This window comes from Lissotriton helveticus, chromosome 4_1, assembly GCF_964261635.1.
Source record: "Lissotriton helveticus chromosome 4_1, aLisHel1.1, whole genome shotgun sequence".
Lineage (NCBI taxonomy): Eukaryota > Metazoa > Chordata > Amphibia > Caudata > Salamandridae > Lissotriton > Lissotriton helveticus.
In genome coordinates, this window is record NC_136063.1 from 1,888,726,715 (window position 1) to 1,888,746,915 (window position 20,201).

Below are 20,201 nucleotides of genomic sequence, written 5' to 3' on the forward strand. Positions count from 1 at the left end.
GCAGAAAGCGGTAAGGTCAAAGGCGTCTATGCCTATCCCAGGGGTTCAGAAGGAACCGCCCAATCAAATCCGGGACAAGCGCTATAGGAGGTATGAAGCCACCACCTGGCTCGCAAGCAGCGCGGTGCGGGCGGCTCCCAAGAGGAGAAAGCCAACCCCTCACAACCCCAGTAGTGCGGAGGAGGCCAGGGCCCGGAAGTGCCTCAAGGAAGCAAGGATCAGAACCGGCGGTAGGGCGGTCACGGTCACTCCCTCGCTTCGCAATCACTCCCACCTCCAGCCAGCAGCCGGGTGTCAGGAAGCCTCAGGGGTCGCCCTCCCCCAGAAGGGGTCCATCGTCACAGGCCAGGCCGAGGGACTGGCGCACCTCGCCACCCCACTCCGCCGCCTCCCCCAGGAATAGTCAAAATGGCGGCTGCGTGGGGGAGGGGGGGGCGAGGGACCACTGCAGGCAAAGGATCGCCAGTGACCGTGCCCCCCCAAAGGTAGTATGTTGGAGAAAGTCAGGATCAAATCGGGGGGGCCGACAGAAGCAGGCGCGCAGTCGCTGCGGATCACCGCAGGAGGGTCAGGCGAGGTCGGGCACCGGGCAATCGGGACCCCCACTCCAACCGGAGGCACGGGTAAATCTCAGGGAAGCAGTACTCACGCCCTTCGCCACCGATTGCAGGCTCTCTGGTGGTGCTCCGGGCAATCCTCGTCTGCGGCAGCTTCAGGAGTAGAGCTCCGCCTCGGGAACACAGCCAAAATGGACGGCGCCTCCATCTCATCGGGCTCTGCTCGCCGGCCCCGAGGTGCAGAGGCGCCACACCAATTCACCTCCGGGGGTTCAGATAGGACGCCGGGACCTGGCAGGGGCTCGGCCAACCCGGCAGCCGCAAGCGGAGCGCCCGCAGTCCAGTGTCTCCCCACAGGCCCAGTACGCGGCGTCACGTAAAACAGGACGCCGGTGCTACCCCCGACAGTGTTGTCGCCTCCGACCACGAGGGATCCCGGGACCGCTTCTCTGGTTCAATGGCCTCAGTCGGTTCAGGGCGGGTTCCGACGCAGGTCTCAGAGATCGGGACAGCCCGGGCAGGATTTGAGACAGGATTTCGTTGGTCTTCGGGACAGAGCTGGAGGAGCTCACGTCCTGTCGGCCATGCTGCTTGGCCACGCCCCCGAAGCCGGCAAATTTTAAGTAGACCTGCCCTGGATCGTGCTAGTGGCTTTTGTTGGAGTGAGCCCTGTCCAAAAAGTCCAATTACTGAGGTCCTCCTGGAAGCCTTGGCTTCTGTCAGAGTTTATTCCTCCTGCCTAACTCTAAACGCTGTGACTTTAAACATTTTTGCTAAATTGCTACCTGGAGCGCCTTTGTGGAATCAGGACGAACCTGTCAGCTGTTCCTCAGTGAGTGCATCTCTGGTGAGCCTGACTTCGTTGCAGCTCCCGCTACATTCTTCATCGCAGCAGCAAATCCGATTCAACGGGTCTGATCCTCATTCAACGACATCAAACCATCCTCAGTTACAGTTTGCAGCATCGTCCCGCTGAGGAAATCTGACATTCGGAAAAAGTCGAAGTCCAAGGAAAAAAATCTTCCCCGAGCCCAACACCGAACAGCATCCAATCAACATCTATGGTTTCCTGGACTTGAACTTTGGGTTCTTCTAGCTCAAAGCTTTCCCCAGTTCATTAACCACTTCAATCAGACCTGATCCTTTGCCACCCCGTTATCGAAGAGCCCATCTTTGGATCTAGCCTGCAGCCTTGCCCAACTGAGGACTCTAGTTTCTTGAAAAGTTTCTACGTTCAAAGGAAAATTTTGGACTGGGACCAACCTATTTTTCATATCCAACCAGCGCGACAATACGGTTGGCCTGAACCCTTACCTCATTCCAGTCTAGCGTGACGAGTTGCTCATGGTTGGTGTTTTGTGCTTTTTGGTACTATTTTTATTTAAAAGTTTATGAATTCATTGCTCCAGTTCCCCTTTTTTGATTTGTGTTGTTATTTTGTCATTTTTTTCAGTAAATTATTCTCTATTTTATAAATTGGAGAGGGATTTTTTATTACTTTGTGTTTTTGACTTTTTAACAGTTTTTGTATTTTTGTTTAATACTTTACAAATGTTCTTAAGCAGAGCCTGTCTCTTCTGTGCCATTGCAACTATGTGTTAAGGGCTGAGCGCAGGTTTAAATTAACAAAACATTTACTGAACCTAACAAGAATAGTGACATTAGTACATGTGCTGGGCTGCCATCAAACCGCATCTAATGATACTCTTTCATGTCTCACATAGTGAAAAAGATGAGATGAATATTAATTATTTTAAGTTGAAGTAAAAATCCTTTATGTAGCAGCAACACAAACATTCTCAACTACATTTAAAATGTGCATAACAGTTTCAAAATATGAAAGGAGAGGTTATAGGAACACTCCCTCTTACAACAGAAATATTGTTGATGTAATTCTTGAATACAGACCAACCAATAGGCATGCAGTGTTTGGTTACTCACAGTTGGTTTTCATAAAGTAGAACAAAATATAAGAAGGTTGACATTCTAGAAACATATGGCTCAAAAATAGGGATTGAATAAAATTGGATGAACACATGAGTAATTGTGGATACATAATCAAGAGCTAGGTGTGCAAAGTACTTTTACAGTTTCAAATGGCCCAATTTGCAGAATTAAGCCATTTACAATTGCAAACATGCCTTTTCTGATGTATCCACTCGAATTTTAATTGGGTAACAAGTTACTGATTAACAATTTGGGTTACAACCCAAGACTGATTCGGAATTGGGAAAGGCTGTGTTTAGGGCATCCCTTCTAAACACCAAATCGTTATGGTATGTATTACGGTTTTGTGACCGGATTCTGGCCACAAAACATTAATCTTTTACACCTCCTCACAGGACGTGGTAAGCCATTCGCAAACAGGAAGAGGTTCCCAAGTGATCCTTTCCCCTTTATGAATGTTGATCAAGCATATTTTAAAAGTAGGCAGTGGTCCTATGGGCCACTGCCTACTTCTAAAGAATCAAACTTACACTTTTCATGTTTTTTAAACACATCCTTTGTTCCTTTAAAAAAAATGGATTGCATTTAAAAGAAAAAAAAAGATTGCTTTATTTAAAAGTAATCATAGACATAGTGGTCTGATGACCTCAGCAGGCCACCATCTCTGTGATAGCTGTCATTCCTAAGGTGTTTCAAATTGAGACCTACCTCATTAATATTCATGAGGTAGGGGGCGTGGCACGCAACATGGCGGGCAGGACATGTTCCTAAGAGGCTCCCAGCTAATCCTTCAGTATTCTGCAGTATTTTAGGGATCTCTGCGGGTAAACTAAGAGCATTGGCCCATGGGAAGCCTGCATGCACTGATCCCTGATGAATACTCCCTGAGTCCACCACCAGTAGCCGCCTGAGTGTGGTGGCTCCGGAGAACAGCAAGCTGGGGCCTAGGAGTGTGCGAGGTGAGGATGAAGGTGGTTTTCCTAGCCTCGTCGGAGAAAGCCTGAGGTGAAGGAGCGCTCTTCCTTCTGGAAAAGGGAGGTCTTGCCTGTCCCACTGGAACTCGGGATATGGCTGTTGCCGGAGACAGAGAGCGGCTCCCGGGCATGGACTGCCTCTGCATGCTGGCTGGCACCAAAGGGCCAGCCTTTTCCCCTGTGGCCCATCCGACGTTGCTGTGAGGCTCGGCCAGTCTCGCCCGCAGATGAGGTGGTCTGGGGGGGGGAGGACAGGCAGAGCAACGCAACACCTTCCCTGCTCCCTGACCATGGCGAGAGGTGGCCTACATCCGCGGGGCCAGGGTGGGTTCCCGGGCCTCTGGTGGGCAGTGGTGCCCGTTCCTATATTGGTCTGGTGAATGCGGGGAGTCAAGGGCAGTGCCTTGAGGACATCTTTCACCGCAGAGAAACTAGCAGTGCATTGGTGGTGTGCTGCGAACATCCTGATGCAGTCTTATAGTGTTGCGCTGGAGGTTCTGCTGCTGCCACTACGGGCTCCCCTGTCCCTCTGGAGCACAAGGGACTGAGTGGTTTGAGCCTCCCTAGAGGGGATTCTGGGTGGAACTCTGCTGATTGCGGACTGCACTTCTAGAGGGACCACTTGGAGGCAGCGCCCATAGTTGCACCTCTCCTCTGGCATCGGCCACATTGCTTCCTGTGGGAGGCTCCTCTGGGGCCTATTGCCGATCTGATCATGTGGAACCCTGCTGTGGAGGACTAGATGGCTACAATACTTGCACCCCAGCAAAGGGGCTCCCTCCCCTCTTCTGGGGTGAGAGGAACGACCCTGGTGCTGGGTTCTGGCAGTGGGCTTGAGGACATATCTGCTTACTTGGGACTGAGGGCCTGCTGTTGCTGGGGGACCAGAGGTGTCGTTCTGCGCTGTTTGGGGGGATTCTATCCACTACCTACATGAGCAGAAACAAACAAACAGGAGCCTCATAGGGGAACATTATTGAACAGTACACAACCCCACGGTCGGTGGCGCAGAGGAGCACATGTCCTGCATCTGCCCAGTGGACCAGGTCCCTGATCAGATCGCCAAAAAACCCTTGAAAACAGAACTTCTGGCAGCCATTCAAGGGGAAGGGGGGGGGGGTGGGTGTAGGAGAGTAGGATCTGCTTGTTATGGTTACCCCCACTTTTTGATGGTGTTCCACTGTTTTTCGACTTTAGTCTGGCTGGGTCCCTGCTAACCAGGACGCCAGCCTAGCTGCTTCCTCTCTAAATTGATTGAATGTACATTAGGTACACTCCAGATTGGTTACTGGGTTTCCCTTGTGAGTCCCTAGTATATGGTACCTTAGGTACTAAGGGAATTGGTATCCCAGAGGCCTACCAGGGGCTGACGCATGTATTATGCCACCCCTGGGGAGCCTTGCAAAATGGCACCACAGGACTGCTACTGCAGCCTGGGAAAGGTGGTGCCTGCACCCCTTACTAAGATATAGGTTACCTATATCTACCCTAAATCACTGACACATATAAACCTATCAGTCACTCCTATGGCAGGCCTTACCAATCCTGAAGGCAGAGTGCTTGGTTTTGTGTGAGAGGGTGCCCATGCATGAGCAGGAACCCTCTGCAGCTTTCGGAATTGATTCTCTGATGGTTCTGTGATGCAGCCAGACCATATACTCTTAAGTGCATTATAACCTCAGGGTTAATGATAACTTTGGAATGGCTGCATGGAAACATGTTGTGTTTGGTGTCAAACACTTTGAAATCCTACTCTTCATCGCCAGTCCTGGCAGCGGGGGTAGAATTCCACCCTTCTAGAGGGAGAAGACATGTACACACTGGTCTGCCCGGTAATAGTTTAAACGAGCCCCAGCACCACAAAATGGATACTGCAGCCACAGACACGAGTCTGGCCTCCTGCTGCTGACTGAAACTCAAGCAGGGGAGGCCTGCACAATAGGATTCCTGTACAGGGAGGTGTAACTACCTCCAAGACAGGCTTTAGTGTATTGGGGCTCAGTGGGTGCACTCTCAGAGAGCTTTGATATCTGCACTGGGGTCACATTTGGTGTCCCTGTGAATAGTCCAGTTCAAATTGGTTGCAGGGGCTACCAGCCTCTGCTCTGGCGGGATACTGGACATAGGAAAAGGGTGTAGCCACCCCTCTTTCCAAACCCTCCCATAGGTGGGTCCCCAGAGTATGTCCAACCCCTTTTCTTAGTATAAGTAGGGGAACCCTGGCAACAGGACTTTAGATTACACCTAGACGACACTTTGAAACTGAATCCTGGAACTTTGACCCTCTACTCACGACTAGAGGACAGAAGAATCTCCCTTGGGGTCAAGGAGTGACTCCCCAGTACAAACAGGCACCAAAGAAGCATCTTGTCGGTCTGCATTTCCAAAGCTCCCGCCGGACTCTGAAGTATTTGCGACACAGGACACAGACTTTCAGACTTCTCAGAGGCCAACACGAGATCCCAGCAAAGCTGAGACCCACAGCCCTCACGAGTGACGTGGGACCGGAACTCCTGTACACCGTGCACATTTGCAGGTGCATCGACTTCCCAAGCGTTCCCAAAGTTGTGCATTGAGTTACTTGTAACCCAAACCCCGAGCACCATCTGCCCCGAAGATTGTGGGTATACACTGCACGAGTGTTCCGTGGGCCTGCTTTATGCATTTTCGCTCGAGGCTCATTCGCGATCCCTGGTCTGTCAACTGGTGGGTCCCCTCAAAGGTAACTCTACTTTTCCTTGGGTTCCCTGGTTGCTCCAGACGTGAACCGACTCCCCACCAAAGGGTGAGTCCCTCAGACCTTGCTGGTCTGCACCGAGGCCAATCTCTGCTTTCTGCGTGGGTTGCTGTTGCCAAGGCTTATTGGGTCTAATCTGGGCACCGACACCGCAGCACTCGACATCCTTCGTGGCACAGCTCGAATCCAGCACCTGGTCATCGTCGACGCCTCCTAGTCCTCGTGGCTGAAGAGACAAGTTTCCCCTTCTTCACCTGCAAACACCCGACATCTGTGGGCATTCGACTATCGTGCCCCTGGTCACTGGCTAGTGACCCAGACTCTGTCTCCTCTGCTTTTAGGTTCTTCTCATCTTCGATCCAGGCTTGGATCCCTCTGGACACTTTCCACTTGGTCGCAAGCAGCACTTTTCAGCAGATCGCCATTGAAAACGATGATGAAACTCGACATCAAAAGATACCAATGCACCCGGCTTCCTTGGGTGAGGTAACGCGAGCACTCGGATGCTCCTGTGGGTGTTGACTCTAGAACCATCTAGTTCTAAAGGAGTTTGCTCCAAGTCCTCTTCTAAGTGTCCTTTATCCTTAAAATTCCAACCACGACTTTCCCCATAGAAGTTAATGGTGATTTGCGGCTGTGTTTAGACACGGCACGCGTCCCCCGTGGGTCCCCTGTGTCACTAACTTGGGTGGTTCCTGATGGCCCCAGCGGTTCTGAAGGCTCTAGGCCTTGTATCTATGCAAGTTGTGGTTCTTATACCACTGTATTGATATATGATTTGGTACGCCCCTAGGGCTCAAAGTATATTGTGCTAATTTACTGTTTGTTATTGAGTTTACTAAAAGTAATTTTGCCTCTAGCCTCATAAAGAGACTACAGGGATGTGTTTAGAATAAATACATATATTTTATATATATACCTGGTGTGGTTCTCCTTTCATTTGATCCATCACGAGATTATAGACTGGTAAAACAAGCAGCTTTACATTCCTCCAAGACTTACCCTGAGGCTGCTCTCCACAGCTACCACTAGGATAGCTTTCTATAAAGGTTGTCTTTAACCAACTATCAATAAGGGTCGTTTGGACTGGTGCAAGGTGCCCACTAGAATAGTGGACAGCATATGCCAGGCCAACTTCTCACTGTGGCCACCTTGAGACAGCAGGTAGTAGAGGTGACGTTCTGTGCTGGAGTTCTGGTGGCCTGAATCAATAATGTCTGCCTGTTGGGATTCCTGGAACACGTGGGGGTTTCGGTGACAGAACACTTTTGTGGGAAAATTGATTCATAACACACTGAAGCCTTTTGGCCTGTCTTCCCTGTTTGCCACTGAATGAGTGCACAGGGCCTTGGTGCCCGCCTTCTCAACCCGGGGCACTGTCTCAAGCCATCATTTATTATTTATTGAATTACAGAGGGAGGTATTCGATGCTAGAGAGGCAGTAGCGGAGCAATTCTAAAGGATGCACTGCTTCGATCATAAGAAAATATCTAGCACGCACGCATGCAGAACGCGATAAGGCAAGCACCCTGTTGGCTTGGCTGGCTGACCCAGCCCGCCGAGGGACGATCATACTAGAATTAGATGGTCTGACAGGGGACCCGGTTTACACCCAACAGGGGATTAATGATTTTATTTTAGATACTACGCGAAATGATATCTGAGTAAGCTGGAGATTGATGGGGACATCATAGGAGAATTCTTAACAGACTACCGTAGCTGGAAAAGACGCAGGCTGACCTATTAATGCAGGAAATAATGCTGGGGGAAATTCAGAGCGCGATCAAGCATATGGCGCGTAATAAAACAACATGAACAGAAGGGATACAACAGGGGTGCCCGCTCTTCCCCTTGTTGTTTGCATTGGTCATAGAGCCCTTAGCAGTTCAAGCCAGACTCGGGCGGTGCTATGCCGGACTTGCAGGTGTGTGGTGTTGTGCAGCACATATCGGACTATGCGGATGACTTACTTATGTTCCTAGCTAACACAACGGATGCCCTTGATGGGGCGAAAGCCCTACTCTGGGATTTTGGGAGGGTCTCGGGCCTCGGCGTGAACTGGGCGAAGACCTGCCTGTTCCCGGCGGCTCCGATGAGCGAGGGTCCTTCCCATACTAACGGGATAAAAGGGGAATATCGATGTTTGTCCTATCTTGGAACTAACATCTACCACAAGTCTGCTGATCTCTTGGATGGCAATGTGAGCAGAGCTATACAAAATCTCCGGGGTAGCCTGACATTCTGGGGCACTCTGCCTCTTTCAGTGGCTGGACGTGTGGGGCTTTTAAAGATGGTGGTGCTTCGCAGGTTGTTGTACTATTTCAGGACATTGCCAATTTGGCTCCCGGGGTCATTATTTAAACAGATCCAATCTTTGCTCGTGGGTTTTGTCTGGGTGACTGGTAGGAGGCGGGTCGCACTTAAAACTTTGACGCGCCTGAAAGCCGATGGAGGGCTTGCGGTTTCTGATTTCAAGACCTACTACCTAGCGGCCCAGCTGCAATGGTTTACCCAAGCAGTGGTGCTGGAGTTTCGGGGCCTCGACGAACGAGACGGAACTGGGATCCCGAGACATGTACTGTCCTCTATTATTATCCAACAGCCGTTGTGGCTCGGGACACTTTCCGGCGAGGTTCGGACGATGAGGCTATGCTGGAATCAGAGTCAGCGAAGGGCCAGGATTAAACGGCCCTATGCCCCGGAAATACCTTTAGTTATGTGCACTGTACTCCCACATACAGGGGATTGGGCTGCACTGTATGAATGGGAGACTACAGGGTTACAGATGCTAGGGGACTTGTATGAGGATGGCATCCTCCTCCCATTTCAGGCCTTGCAGGACAGATATAACCTCCCTCATGGGGATTTCTTGCTTCATTCGGCCCTGGTTACGGCCATACAGCAGCAATGGCGGGAGGGGTTATCAGAGCCGCAGACCTCCATGGCGTGTCAGTATCTAGTGGTGGCGGCAGGGACCTTTAAGGCAGTTACATGCTTATATAGGTGTATGACTGGTGAGGGGTTGATGCCATTGTGGGAACTGCAGCGGACGTGGGAATCGGACCTGGGTAAGGAGATTCCCGAGAAGCCATGGGCTCAGATAGTTAGGAGGGCGTGGAAAAGCACTAGAAATGATCATTTCTAGCTGGTCCACTTCTTTATACTACATAGAATGTACCTCACTCCTGCAAGGATAAACAAATATTTCAATACAGACACTGCGAAGTGTCCACGTTGTAACTTAGAAGGAGCGGAGTTTAGCCATATGATGTGGGACTGCCGGCAAATTGGAACATACTGGTTGGGAAAGCTTTTGAGAGTTTCGAGTTCAGGATGGCCCCCAGGAAGCGTGCTGTCCTGGACAGGATCAGAGACGATTTTTCCTTGTTTAATGTGAGTCCTAGATTTTGAAACAGGTTTGCACATGCCTGGATCGCTTGTCTCACTGCCTCCCTGGACCGAGCCTTCAGCAACCAGTCGTCCAGGTAAGGGAAGACTTGAAAATGATTCCTGCGTAGAAATGCCGCCACTGGCGCCAGCACCTTTGTGAAGATCCTCGGGGCTGAGCGAAGACCAAAAGGTAAAACCTTGCACTGAAAGTGGCTCTTGGCTACTGTAAATCGTAGAAACCTTCTGTGTGCTGGGTGAATTGGTACATGAAAATAGGCATCTTCGAGATCGAGCGTGGCCATGAAATCCCCCGGATTGACAAGCCGTAGAATGTCTTGAAGAGAGACCATCCAGAAAGACAGGGAGATGAGATAGGTGTTGAGCTCCCTGAGATCTAAAATGGGGTGCCTTTTCTCTAGCGTCTTCCTTACTAGGAAGAACCCGGAATAGAATCACTCTCCTCTTCGGTCGGAGGAAACCGGCTCTATAGCACCCTTCAGGAGCATTTGATGAACCTCGAGCCGCAGAAGACGCAGATGTTTGGATGGAATGGCAGTAGGGGGCTTGGATGGTGGGATTTGAGTGAATTCCAAAGTATGGCCCTTTCGAATGATGTTTAGCACCCAACGGTCTGATGTTATCTTGGACCAATTCTGAAGGTATTGGGACACCCTGCCTCCTACTGATGATCTTGCGGAGGTGGGCACAGTAGGAAGAGCCAGGAGGCTGCTATTGTCTCTTGGACGTACCACGTCCTTGGCGAGCTTGTTTTCCTCTGTTATTAGGTCTTGAGTAATTCAAGGACTGGCCCTGCCTATGGTGATAAGGCTGGCGGTATTGTTGCAAACCTGAACCGTAGGAGGAGTACCTTTGTTGTTGATAAGATCCTCTGTAGTTGGTGCTTTTGCCTCTGGACCCTCTAAAAGGAGCTTTACGGTACTGAAGCGTACCCAAAGACCTAGAGGTCTCAGTATCCTGTGTAGTCAATCAATTTACCGAATAATGCTTCTCCATCAAAAGGGAGATCCAGGATTTTATTTTGGATCTCGGGTCTAAGCCAAGTCACCTTAAGCCATCCCTGGCGACGAAGGACTGCAGCCCCAGCCAAAGAACGAAACGCCGTCGTGGCAATATCCATGGCATAGTCAATGACCTCCATTGATGTTGCCTCCCCTTCCTGTAAAACTTTTTTAGCTTCTGTCTTCGACTCCGGAGGAAGCTGATCCAAGAACGGTGACACATCACACGATAGCTGGCGGTCGTATCTGCCCAATATTGCTAGGGCATTTGCTGCCCGCACCAGAAGACTCGCCATCGAAGAGAACCTCTTCCCGGCGTTGTCCAATCTCCTTAACTCCTTATCTGGAGGAGTTGTTAAAGGAGCAGAGGGGTTGCGGGACTTCCTTTGCGCCGCTTGAGAAGTTACAGAGTCTGGTCTTGGATGTCCCGTCAAAGAAGCTGGACCATCCTCAGGTGCTTTATATTTTTTGTCTAGACGCGGTGGTACAGGGACCACCGTCGCTGGATTTTCATCGCCTTAAGGCGTTCATCCCACAGATGTTGAACAATTGGTATGGATCTTGTGGTCTTCTTATAAGGTTCCTTAAAATCATATAAGAAACACTCGGTGGCCACAGAAGGCATAGATAATTTGAATCTGCCAGCCGCTCTTTCCATTAGCTGATGAAATCCCCCTATATCCGCTGGTGGGGAATCCACCAGATCCGGACACAGAGATGGTGGGTCTGGGATGATATATTGATCCTCATCCGAGGAATCATCATGGGTGTCTACTGGTCTGGAAGGCTCTTGTGGAACAGATGTCTGTGGCTGAGGAGACACCTGGGTTGGCAATTCAAGAACAGCCATTGAGGAAGGCGCCTGGGCAGGCATGGCTTGCGCAACTGGAACAGGAGCAGGTCCTGCAGATCTAGATTTATAATCCTGCAGCATCTTGTGAAGGTCCTGTAAGAAAGATGATGGTACCGAAACCATGTCTTGACTGAAATATTGCTGTGGTTGGGCAGAATGTTGATGGTAACCACATTCCTGGTCGTACCCTCCTTCAGAATCTATCTCCTGGCATTTAACCAGAAGTTGAGAGGGACTGTCTGCGTAGCCATATGAGTCCTGATCGTCATCCTCTGACTCATCTTCATCCAACAGCAGAGCTGGTGGCAAGGGGGTAACCCTTCTAGGAGATGTCATGTCCGGTGTGATTCTGGTCATAGAAATAGTAATCCTCTTTTCTGATGATAAAATCGTCGACGGTCCCATCGACGATGGTACTGAAAATGCTGCCGTCGGCGGTTTCGCCGACGGAATATGCTTCGTCAAGAAAGAACACTCGACGACGAGATGGGCGTCGTCGATGCCGTCGTCGATGAGACTGTCGACACCCCACCCGCCGTCGTCGTCAATGCTGTCGTCGTCGAGGCCCTCGTCAACGATACTGTCGTCGACGAACACTTCATCGTCGCCGTCCTCAACATCCTCGTCGACGTTGTCGTCGAATCCCTCGTCGACAATGCTGTAGCTGTGGTCAACGACTCAATTCTCGTCGACGATCCTGTCGACGTCGATTGTCCCGTCAACGAGCCCGTCGACGGAACCAGTTTCAGCTTAGGCTTCAATTTCTTCATCGACGGAGCCTCCGTCAACAGCGCCTTCATCGTCGTCGACTTGGAACTTCTGTCAGATTTTCCAGAAGATTGAGAAGAGGGTTTTTTGAAGGCTGGATCAGTCTTCAAACCCACAGAAGGCGCAGATGGTCCCACCCTCTCCTGTTCACCATGGTGAGGAGATTCGCCTGGACCTTGGCGCTTAGACTCTCTGGGGGTCTTTTTTGAGGCCTTAGAAGGATGCTCCACAGAAGGAGAAGTGGAACCCCTACCCTTCTTTACTGACCTTCTTGTCGAAGACGCAGTCCTCACTGTCACTGGAGACAGTGTCCTTCCTGGACTTCAATTTCTGGAGCCATGTAAGAAGTCTACCATCACGGTCCCGGAGGGTCTTGGTTGAAAAGGTGCAGCAGATCTTGCAGTCCGCAGCCTTGTGATCAGGATAGAGGCAGTAGATGCAGTCTTTGTGCTTATCCTCAATAAATAATCTTTTCTTGCCACAGGTGGAACATGGCTTGAAAAGGGCCTTCTTCTTTTCCTTGTCAGACATCCCGAAGGTACAGCTAACAATTAGAAGAGAAAAAACCCGAAGAAAAACTCTGAAGAGTAGAGATTGAGCAGAGCTCAAAGGAGACTTCCTAAGCACAACGTGCGGTAGAAAATCTGAGGCTCTGAGGTTCCTTCAGGAGGGTTCTATGGGGTGAGGCTCTTCTGATTGGCTGATGCCTAGTTTGGTCTCTTTTACACAAAGAGGTGGATATGCTACAAAAGGGAAGGAGGCCTAGGCCTTTTTCTTTCTCTTTTGTACCTACTGCTATGTTATTTTTGTTACCGAGACTCCCATTCTGACGACGGGGAATGATACAAAAGCATGGGAATCTATAAAAGTTCCAATACTGGGGCAAACCGACTTTTCTAATAGACATTTAGTTAAATTTAAATGAAAATAAAGAAAAGATGTCAGTTGCTGAAGTCTCCCAAACGAAAACACTCCAAGCATTTGGGCCGAGGAGCATAAAGCCAAATACACAGAACAAAGGTCTGCTCCTTCTGAAGCCTCAGGATGTCCCTCCTAAAGTAGAAAACAAAGAATGAATGCTGTCCCTAGCCAAGCACAGCATAATATCAGTTGCATTCAAGGTAAGAAATCCCATGTGATTCCTTTCCTAGGACATCTCTCAATCCCCCACAACAAATTGGACACTTTCCCCTTCTTTCTCACATTAATACGTTACAGCTTTGTTCATGCTTGGGCGCTCTTCTCCTCCTCTATGAGAACTGATCTACTCGCTCGTTATGGCGATTATCTCTGCCGACTTCTCCTTCTCATGCCTTGCTATCTATTAGGAGAGAATTTTCTACATTAGTCACGATTTAAACACACATTTTATAAACTGCGTTTGATATACATGAAGCAATTTTTATATGTGGTACTTTATCTTTCCTTTAGTACATTAATTACACAAAATATATTTGAGTGCAGAATACTCATTGATACAATGAACTCCTACTTTTATCTGAAGGTGGGATCTATGGGGGGAGTGGCTAGCGGCTGAACGAAATGGTCGCTTCTAAAGCAGCTCTGCAGCCTTCGCTCAAAAAGAACAACTGCCTGACTATGAGCAGGTGAGAGCGTTGGATTCGGGGATTCCCGGACAGCCCAAGATGGCGACCAGGGACTAGCGGAGAAGACGGCCCCAATCGCAGTCCACTGAACACGATCGATTTGCCCTGGAGGGCGAAGTAGGCACGGCAAGTACCCGTTACACACCCTGAGGACCTCCACGAGCCAGCGCTGGTGAAACTCCACCGGGGAGAGAAGAAGAATAGCAGCGGGAAGTGGATACGCCTGGGGCCCACCGGACACTGCTTGCGCATCGCGGTGTCGGCCTAATCAAGTTACCTGGCTCCGGGGCCTTCCCGTGGGGCCTCCGAGAAGCGGCGGACTACACTGCGTTCCTCAAAGACCCGAGGTGAGAAGGTGCTGGTTGGGTGCCGCAGTGGGAGGCAGAACGTGTGACACTATCCCCAGCATCTCAACAGTGTGGAGAGTGAACAGGGTTGCCGACAACAACGCGAGGCCCCGATCATGCGGCCTACGCTTGAAGAGACAGCCGGGCAGCTGCTCCCCTTGCATTGACCCCTGGGAGGGACATCAGAGCCGCGGTCTCACCTGCTGGCGCGACTGCCTCTGGACGTCCTTCCTCCTGGACGTCCCGGATCACAATGTAAGTAGCACTGGGCCCGGGTGAAGTATAGGCGGCCCAACAATCCACTCAGCTGCAACGACTGTGGAAGGCACCGAACCCACAGACACATCCTCTGAAGACTCTCGTCAGCTCTTGGAGGAAATGATGCGACCTTCATTCTCAGACACTGACGGGAACGCCCTAGATGCAGATATAACTGCAGATGAAATCTGCAAAGCTATCTTTGGTATTAACTCTGGGAAGGCAATGGGACCTAACAGGATCATCATATAATTCCTCAAAGGGATGGCCCTTAAAGTAGCTCCCCACCTAAAAAACATGTATGACGAAAGTCGGGAGAGGAGCACCCTTCCAATAGACCAACGACGGGCCTCTATAGTCGTAATTCGCAAGCCGGGTAAATCAGCAGTGAACTGTGGTTCATATAGACCTATCTCTTTGATTAGTTCATAGGCCAAGGTGTTGGCTAAACTTCTTGCATCCTGGCTAATAGCGATACTCCCATACCTGGTCCACGACCACACTTAATATTCGTCAAGTCCACAATGTCCTGGGCAGACAGCCTGCGAGAAGACGCGGTTATACTATCCTTGGACGCCACTATGGCTTTTGACTTGATAGAGTGGCCCTATCTTGTCTACGTTTTGGCCAGGTTTGGCTTTGGCTCGCGATTCAGACAATTGGTGGCACTGCTATACAAGAATTTGTTGGGTCAGGTCAGGGTAAAAAATCACACTTCTCGTACATTTGCTTTGCAGAGAGGAACCAGGCAAGGTTGTCCCTTGTACCCCTTATTATTTGTGTTGACCCTCGAACCATTGGCCCAATGGATAAGGCAAAACGTTTCTATAAGGGGACTAAAATAGAGCGAGGATATAGAGAACAAAATATCACTTTATGCGGATGATATCCTCATATACCTAGCATCCCCCCGGGCCTCCCTAAACAGCTTATTTAAGGTCATTACTAATTTTTGCAAATACGCAGGATACACTATTAATTGATCCATGCCCGCCGCCTTCTCTACCTCATGGATATACAATAGAATTGGCCACGGCAGGCTTTAAATATTTGGTCATTTTTATTACACTCGAACCCAAATTGTTCTATGAACGCAATCTTCTGGGCCCCTCAAAGCGGCTACAGGAGGACGTTAGGCATTGGAGGTCGTTGCCCCTGTCCCTCCTGGGCAGGGCGGCCCTATTTAAAATGCTAGTACAACCCCGATTTTTATATGTGCTTAAAAACTGCCCATTTCCCGTAGCCAACGATTATTTCACCACCATAGAAGGGGAACTCCGTGTCTTGCTCTGGGATGGGAAGGCACCCCTTATTGCCCTCCAGAAGCTCACCAAGGGATGGTAGGACGGAGGGATTGCCCGTCCGGATCTACGCCTCTACTACTGGGCCTCACAACTAGTAGCCGTCAACCACCGGATATACGGATCCCCACCAACCCGGCTTTCCACCTAGAACAATACCAAACAGGACGAGAGGGTGACCTGGGGGCCCTTTACAGTAAAACTCGAAAAGGGTGATACCTAGGGCCTATGTCACAAACTGTGGCTATTTCGCATAAAGCCAACTAACGTCTGGGTTAGACGGATACACTTACGAAAGCTATACCGTCGTGGTCATCGCAGAGACTGGGATCACTTTGCTTCCACATGGGATTTGATAAGTGGGACACTATCGGACACACTAATATAGGATACTTGGTCAACAAAGGAAAACTTCTCACCTTTAAAAAATTACAAACCGCGCCATTGTGGAACTCGGAGAAACTGGGAAGCTTCTGGAGATCCAAGGGTTTTGATAAGTGGGATCTGATTGGGATCTCCCGAATCAAAGACATCTGAGGAGGGGTGCAAACCTTCGCATCATTTAAATCCCAATATGAGCTGCAAGATACCGAGCAGTTTTGTTGCCTTCAGATCCATCATGCCTTGCTTACTCATGTACCAAGTGGCACAGCTCTTCCGGAAGCCTCCCCACTGGAGGACAGAGCCCTAGACTGGCACCTTCCAGAAAAAACTATCTCCTTAATATATAGGAAATTAATTAACAACATGGAGGATCCGCTACTGGCCCTTAGAGAGCAGTGGATAGGGAATGGTCTGGAAATAGATGATGAGGACTGGCAGGAGGCGGTCTCCTCCCCAGGAGTAGTAGCAATCCCAGCCAGGTTGAGACTCATACAGGTAAAGATATTGCACAGGATATATATCACAGGTCCTGGCCTTGTGCGAATGGGACGGGTTGAAAGTGGGGACTGCTGGAGGGGGTGCGGGGAGCCGGGAACATTCATACACATACTATGGCACTGTCAGCGGATACAACAATACTGGGGGGACGTGGCACAGTGCCAGCGGTGCTAGGAGTAGATCAGCAGCCAGAAGCCTGTAGATGTTTATTGAATATCTTGGAACCTACTGACCTTAATACATATACCACGCAATGGGCGAGCTTAGCATATATAATTGCGAATCGTTATACTGATCAGCTGTAGGGGTCCAGCCAGCCGCCCCAGTTGAAGAACTGGAAGGAAGATCTGGACTGGTGTATGTATAGAGAAAAGTAAGTCTTCATTGCTAGGGGTTGTCCAGGGAAGTGGATCAAAATTTGGGGAGCATGGAACCACTACAGAGGAGATATATGTCTCCCACCGAGTCGCCAATTGGAAGCTGACACTGTTGATTCCCCTTGATCTAATTTATGTGATAATGAAAATGTATTCTGTATGTTTATGTTTAGGCAATTTATATAGCGCTCAAATACCCTGGGGTGTCTCGGCGCTTCAGGAGTAATTCAAAGGTGAACGAAGAAAGTGGGGACTGCTGGTTGAAAAGCCAGGTCTTTAATTGTTTCCTGAATATAGTGAGTGTAGGGCTAGTTTTAATGGGGAGTGGATGAGTGTTCCAGAGTCTGGCCGTGGCGACAAGGAAACGGCGGTCTCCCCAGGAGGCTTTCTTGGTGCGTGGGACCGGGAGCAGGTGTGCTGTGGACGAGCGTATTGGTCTGTTGGGAGAGTAAAGGCTTAGTGATTGTTTAGAATAATAAAGGAAGGAGGACCCCTCGCAGAATTTTTTTTAGGGACTGGGGGGAAAACAGTAGTTTAAGAACAAAAAATGTCCCAAGTTACTGGACAGTGTCGTCCTATTTGTGTGTCAATATTGAGAGACAGCATACCATACTCTCGGTGGGAAAGGCAAAATTATGTATACTAATTCTCGAGACCAGTAAAGTATATGGACAGTTGCAAATTATTAACACATGAAGGTAATTTTTAGAGGCGAAAGAGATTAATAAAACTTGTCAAAAAACATGTATTGGTAAACAAATTGAGTCAGATTTATTTCACATTTCAATAACAATTCATATAAAAAAATAGTTGAAAAACATTTCACATCAGTAAAATTTTTTTTTACTTCAAACACATAGTAAAACAAGAAGAATCAAACAAGGTTGACGCGGCGTTTCGGCTTTCTTTTAGTACGCCTTCATCAGGACTGATTCTTTTATCTGGTCGTGCCTAGCTGGAAACTGCTAGGTGGATCACAAAGTCTTATGGACTCTTGAGGTTATTATCGGGTCGCAGGGTGCTTTTCTCAATTTGCAATGCCTGCTGTTTCTCTACCGTGATAAGGGACTACCAGGTTTCTTAAGTAACCTCTGTATCTGTAGGTACGGAATTTCTTAATTCTGTTGGTAGGATATAATCCTGTTTATATATCCGCCAGGAGGAGCCACCGTTTTTACATAGGTTGTATGGACTCTTCTTCCATGGGAGCTGTATGATCAATCGTTGCAGTCTGGAGCCTCTTTTAACTTAGGACAGCCTTGCGCCGAAGATCGATAGTGCATTCGGGGTTGGCCTCACGAATTTTTCTCTTGAGTAATAGATCCGGCCTCCCTGCTCCTGTATCCTGGCAGAACTTCCGCGTGTGGTTCCCTCAATCTTCCACGTTCGGAAGTGGAAGATTGAGGGAACCACACGCGGAAGTTCTGCCAGGATACAGGAGCAGGGAGGCCGGATGCACTATCGATCTTCAGCGCAAGGCTGTCCTAAGTTAAAAGAGGCTCCAGACTGCAACGATTGATCATACAGCTCCCATGGAAGAAGAGTCCATACAACCTATGGAAAAACGGTGGCTCCTCCTGGCGGATATATAAACAGGATTATATCCTACCAACAGAATTAAGAAATTCCGTACCTACAGATACAGAGGTTACTTAAGAAACCTGGTAGTCCCTTATCACGGTAGAGAAACAGCAGGCATTGCAAATTGAGAAAAGCACCCTGCGACCCGATAATGACCTCAAGAGTCCATAAGACTTTGTGATCCACCTAGCAGTTTCCAGCTAGGCACGACCAGATAAAAGAATCAGTCCTGATGAAGGCGTACTAAAAGAAAGCCGAAACGCCGCGTCGACCTTGTTTGATTCTTCTTGTTTTACTATGTGTTTGAAGTAAAAAAAAATTTAACTGATGTGAAATGTTTTTAAACTATTTTTTTAAATTGAATTGTGAAATAAATCTGACTCAATTTGTTTACCAATACATGTTTTTTGACAAGTTTTATTAATCTCTTTCGCCTCTAAAAATTACCTTCATGTGTTAATAATTTGCAACTGTCCATATACTTTACTGGTCTCGAGAATTAGTATACATAATTTTGCCTTTCCCACCGAGAGTATGGTATGCTGTCTCTCAATATTGACACACAAATAGGACGACACTGTCCAGTAACTTGGGACATTTTTTGTTCTTAGTGATTGTTTAACCACATTGGTGCTAAGGCAATTACCGCTGGGTGCTGATAATCTTGGATTCCCATTGTTCATGACAAGGTCAGCTCGTCATAAGCACACGACCGGTGTACTGCATGACGAGCTGACCTTGTCATGAGCATGGAAGTGGTTAAGGAACTGAGGTCCAGTGTTGTTGATTGCCTTGTATGCGATGCACAATGCTTTGAACTTGGTCCGGCTTTTGATGGGCAACCAAAGAAGTTGGTGGATATACAATATCGCTGTGACACTGAAGTGACCTGCTTGTACTTGATTGCTGTGCTTTGATTGAACTGTTTTAAAAAATAAATAAACTTACAAACCAAACATGCTCTCGCACAAGGAGCGATTTTCCGATACTTACAGATCTGACACGCCATTCTCACTAGCCTCCTTGACCTTCCTTCCTTACCAGACGCTTCTCCCTTGGTGGACGGCTTGCTTTCCAAACCACTCTTGTCCAAGGCCATCTCCTGCACCTACCTTAAACTCTGCAATAACTTACCTGACTCCTTTTAAATTCTTCGAGACCGCTGGCAGGTAGACTTAGGCTTATTGGACGATGATCATTGGCAGATAGCACTTATGTCCCCCAGGGAACCGGCTATAAACCACCGCTTCCGCCTCATACAACTAAAGGAACTCCATAGGTCTTACCTTTCAGGTGTACTCCTGGCCAAAATAGTTAGCCGTGGCGATGCGTTATGCCTTAGGGGATATGGCCAAGACAGCACCTTTTATCATATCCTGTGGGACTGTCCCCATATATGCCCTTTTTGAGACAGAATAACCCAAAAAAATGAAAGATACATTGGGTAAGCACATTCAACTATCACAGCGAATGGGGATTTTAAATATATAAGTGCCCCCCGACTTGACAGAAGTGGAGCTGCAGTGGGTAGCACTGGGCTACTTATTGGTGAAGCGAGCCATGGCAATGCTCTGGGGATACAACAGACGACCAATGACGATTG

The 20,201-nt window shown here is 48.9% G+C and overlaps 1 protein-coding gene across 2 annotated transcripts in view; it reads right to left on the reverse strand.

The window, feature by feature from the left end:
* LOC144827733 (sodium- and chloride-dependent neutral and basic amino acid transporter B(0+)-like) overlaps positions 1-20,201 on the reverse strand; it is a 3,091,484-nt gene that overhangs the window by 3,019,778 nt on the left and 51,505 nt on the right. The window contains exon 2 of one of the 2 annotated variants that reach the window (XM_078685939.1): positions 13,449-13,566. The exons of the other annotated variant lie outside the window; for it this stretch is intronic. The gene's annotated coding sequence lies outside the window, so the exon portion shown is untranslated. The remainder of the gene's footprint in view (positions 1-13,448; positions 13,567-20,201) is intronic. 2 annotated transcript variants of the gene reach the window in all.